Raw genomic sequence first — 4,826 nt, 5'->3', positions numbered from 1 at the left:
TACTACTAAAAATGCACATAGTCCCTCGATGCTTTTCTCCTTCTTTCAGTGTTCTTTGTGATCTGAGCTGCACATATTATTAACTGGGTTTCACTAGCCCCAAATCTGTAACAAAACACAATAAAAAAAGATGTGAATAATGTTTTTTAAAAATAATGTTGATATTTAGAGGATTACTAACCTAATTAGTATATTAACTACAAATCCAAAGCCAAGTTAGATCAAAACAAAATTAATTTTTATAGTCTTTATTTAAGAAATAATTAAATAAAAACAATAATAATGATTAGGTCATAACGTAAACATGATTTTTGTCTTTGTTCAATGTAAACATGATTGTGATCATTCACGTAATCCATGATGGAACATGAGATCATTTTGGTGGGTAAAATATTTTAGTTCTCTTTTTATTTCAGAAATATACAATTATTAGATAATATTTGATATTTGAAATACAGTCAAAAAAAGACTTCAATTATTTTCCACATTTTTTTAATTCAATATTTTTTAGGGTTTAATTCAACCCATCGAGAATTCCCTTTCACTTTCAATGCCTATCATAGAAAACCGCCATAATCAGAGGGTTAACTTTTTAAGCAATAAATTATTTTAAAATTTTCATATTCATTAATTATTGGAAATTAATAGAATGAAAACAGTGATGATTAGAGCATGGCCATGATGTTTTGGTGGGTCTTATAAGACGGAATTATGAATTTATTATATTAAATATGATAATTAAATTAATATATGTTAGATATGGGATTCAAATTAATTAAGTATTAATTCAGTTGAAAAAAATTAATAATATATAAAGACGGTGTTATTATTTTTTCATTCATTTATATAATTTTTATATAAAATTATTAAAACATATATTCAAGTATTGAGTATGTGTTTAATAAGATTTATATACAAATTCTTGATTAGTCCATCTATAATCACTATTGAATTAAAATTTAAATAAAACGTTGATACATGGTGATACAACAAGAAAGGAGGACAAAAAAAAGGATCACAGTGGTACATAAGAGGCCGGTTCATCTAAAGAGACCAAGAGTTGGAACAGAGACAAGAGGAACATGCTAATTGCTGGAGGAGGAAGAGGTTGCTCAAAGTAAGGCTAAGGCTCAAAAGGTCAATTCTTCTTCATCGTTGGAAGGGCTTTTATAGGAGAGGTTCTCTTGTCCTATGTGTGGTGTGGTCAGATAAGCATTTAATCTTGCCAAATGCATAATGGATATTCATGAGCATATATCATGAGATCTTTTCAATACGAGGTTATTATACCTAAATGAACTCCTTATTATATTAAGAGTGCGTGTGTTCACACTTGGGGAATGTCTATACTTAAAAGTGGGTAGATGCCTCCCTCTTAGAGGAATGGGTGGTCTTACCCAAAGGTATTGAGGGCGAATGGCCTGTTGAGGCATTACTTTCAGATGGAGTCACAATGCGTCTATGGCGTTGACACGTTCCTGGTGTGGCGAAAGGGTATAACATAAATATTTTCTTTCATTCATGTTGTGGTTGTGACATAATATAGTGATTAATAATGTGATTAATACCAATAAGTATTGAATGCAGTCGTAAGACCCATTACACTCCAATGAGAGAACATGAGTTTGAAACTTAGAGACATGTTATTAGGAGGCCAGAACCACAAAGTCCAAACATTAAACCGCAAAACAATCATGAAAAATATGACCCAAAATCAAATTTGTTTATTTGTTTGTAACAAATATACGTATTTGAAAGCCTTGATTATAAAAGTACATACATATGTTTTGGCTTACAATTAGAGGAGTTGATTATGATTATTCTTAGTTAAATCATGACACATATTCTCCTTGTTAAATTAAGTAACAATTATTTAAATAATTTACAAATTAAAATATTTAAGCAGTCTACAATGTATAACTAAAAAAAAAAGGCATAACTTCAACTATTTATAAATCATACATCACGGAACTTAATTACCTTAAGAACTTATCCAATCAGCTTTTACAAAGTATTGCGATTGATATAATTTTATTCGAAACCCCTAATTTCATCGAAAATAAATACAATTTTTACAGATTTTATGAATAATAAAAACCCAATTTATCTGAATGTTTTAATCTAAGTGAACTTTTTCGAAAAAAAAAAAAGCAATAACAAATTTGGCCCATATTTAAGAAAACTTGACCATTTTAGAGGATGGCATTCATGAGTTTCTATATTACCGGTGGGTGGTTGAACTTAGAACATGAATTAAAGCGGCCTTGAATGTCTTCTCTGTTCATAAAGTTCTATTAAGTCACATTTTTCAATCTTATCCTCCTAAGTCCACAAAAAAAGATAAATATAAGACTTAAACAATATAAAACCCATACATATAGTAAAATCTCTATTAATTTTTTAGATTAACCCGAAACTCGTATTTAACAGATAGCATCTATTTAAAGATTTCGTTATGATAAGAATTTATAAAGAAAATTAAATTAAAATAAAAAAATATTAATACATATTTGACAAATTTAAGAGATTTTAAATTTGGGGTCACCGATATAATTTCAATGTTTTAACCAAGATGTGACCTTAGACTAGAAAAATAAAAAATTTCTCTTGTTTTTTGTTTTTGACCTTTAATTGGCTTTTGCTTTCATAGGTAGACAAATTTGATTGTTGAAGAACCAGACCTGGCAGAAGAAACATCTTTCTCTGTCTTTTGTCCCCTTCCCCTTCCCCTGTTTTTCTTTTTGTTGTTGTCATGGCGGAGATTTCTGGGTGTAATGGAAACCATGAAGTAGTTTTGAATGTTAATGGTGAAACCAGTCATCATCATCCTCCTCCTTCATCAGCTCCCAAAAAGAAAAGATTCTGACCTGGGTTTCTCTGTACCCTTCATTCAAAAGGTAACTCTACATACATACATACATACATACATACATACATACATAAATATCACGATGATGATGATGGTAAGATGGTTTTGTTTATATCCGAATCTGCAGCTAATGGCAGAGGTGTTAGCACGTACTTCTTATATTTGCGGTTGTGCACGGTGGTAGTGAATGTAAACAATGAGAAAGTGGTATCATACCAGGGATTTCCATAGTATGGGGATTAGCTGTAATGGTCTTGGTTTATTCCTTAGGTTCACATCTCTGGTGCTCATTTCAACCCTGCTGTCACCATTGCTTTGCTACCTGCAAAAGATTTCCTCTCAAACAGGTAAAAGAAATTTGGTATCCTAGCCAATGGTTCTGCAAGTCTCTTAATTTGATTGCTCTTTTTACTTTTAGGTCCCTGCTTATGTTTAGCTCAAGTTATTGGATTCAACACTAGCAGCTGGTACACTTCGGTTGTTATTTAGCGGACCACATGATGTCTTTGCCGGAACATCGCCGCAAGGGTCCGATTTGCAGGCTTTTGGGGTCGAGTTCATCATTACTTTTTTACCTAATGTTCATTTATCTGGTGTTGCCACTGATAACAGAGCTGTAAGTATGCTATCAATGTTCATTTTATTTTTTGGTATAACCAAGGCTAGAGGTTGAAGATGATGGGAATGGAATCGAATGATTCAAACAGTCAAATATTTATTATATCATTGATTAATTGCCTAATATGTTCCAAAGTAAATGGAATAAAAAAGGGCTAATAATGAAAGGACTTCCCCAATTTCAAATCTTATCTGTATTGGAAACGACATTAAGCCTTTGTTTTAAGTTAACACAAATCATGTTCTGATTGGTTAAACACCCTTCTTTTTTTTTTCTTTAATGGCAGATTGGAGAACTTGCTGGACTTGCCATTGGTGCCACTGTGCTGATTAATGTGATGTTGCTGGGTATTTAAACATTTTCCCCTTAATTTACTAGCCTACTATTTAGAGTTGTGCTTGGACATACTAATATATTTTATGTTTGCTAAAGTCTAGCTTGACCCTAAATATAAGCCTAAAATCTTGTCCAAACTCGTTCATATTTGCAAAAGACTAACCCAAACCTATTTTAGACTCGCCATATTATTTTTTTAATCAACTTTTTACTGAACTTGACATGAAGTCTGTTTTAATCCCAAAACTTGGATTCACAAAATATTACGGCGTGACATTTGAGATTTGTTATTTCATCACTTTTAAATATATTCTTTTAATTTTAAATGATGAAATGACACAATACCATCGTGTCACATTATCAAAATTTTACGTTTGCTAAGTTAAGGGACCAAATTGAATATAGTTACCAAGTTTAGCTAAAAAAATGGACAAAAAAGTGAAAATACCAAAATGGACTAATGGCTAAGTCCAAGGACTAAAATTATATAATCGTTTTTTAACACTACAACTCTGTGCTAGGATTTAAGATATTGTTTGGACAGGCCAATTACAGCAGCATCATGAACCCAGCAAGGAGTTTGGGACCTGCAATTGTGTCGAATCATTACAAGGGATATGGATATATCTGATGTCACCAACACTTGGGGCAGTATCAGGTGCATGGGTTTATACATGGTGAGGTACACAGACAAGCATTAAGGGAGATAACCAAGAGTGCTTCTTTCCACAAGAGTTCCCGTAATTCTGGTTAAATTGTACTATAGGGTAGGAACCAAAGGAGATTTTACTTTTATTTGCCTTTGTTTTGTGTAAATCAGAACTATATAATAGTGTTTGATAGAATTGGTTCATATTAACCTTTATTGATATTGCAAACCAAAGATACGAATGTACTGATCATTGGAAATGAATGTGAGATTGGCTCATTTCTGCTGTATTTTCATCAAATTTTATAAAGATTTCTGAGGTATATGTTCCATTCTCAAACACATTTTAAAAA

At 31.7% G+C, this 4,826-nt stretch overlaps 1 pseudogene; it reads left to right on the top strand.

The window, feature by feature from the left end:
• Positions 1 to 2,701: 2,701 nt before the first annotated feature.
• Positions 2,702 to 4,618, top strand: LOC121205981 (aquaporin NIP1-2-like; annotated as a pseudogene).
• The last annotated feature ends 208 nt before the right edge of the window (positions 4,619 to 4,826 follow it).

The sequence above is a fragment of the Gossypium hirsutum genome, chromosome A01 (assembly GCF_007990345.1).
Source record: "Gossypium hirsutum isolate 1008001.06 chromosome A01, Gossypium_hirsutum_v2.1, whole genome shotgun sequence".
Classification (NCBI taxonomy): domain Eukaryota; kingdom Viridiplantae; phylum Streptophyta; class Magnoliopsida; order Malvales; family Malvaceae; genus Gossypium; species Gossypium hirsutum.
The sequence above is the reverse complement of the archived record's forward strand: the minus strand, read 5'-3'. Positions and strand labels throughout refer to the sequence as shown.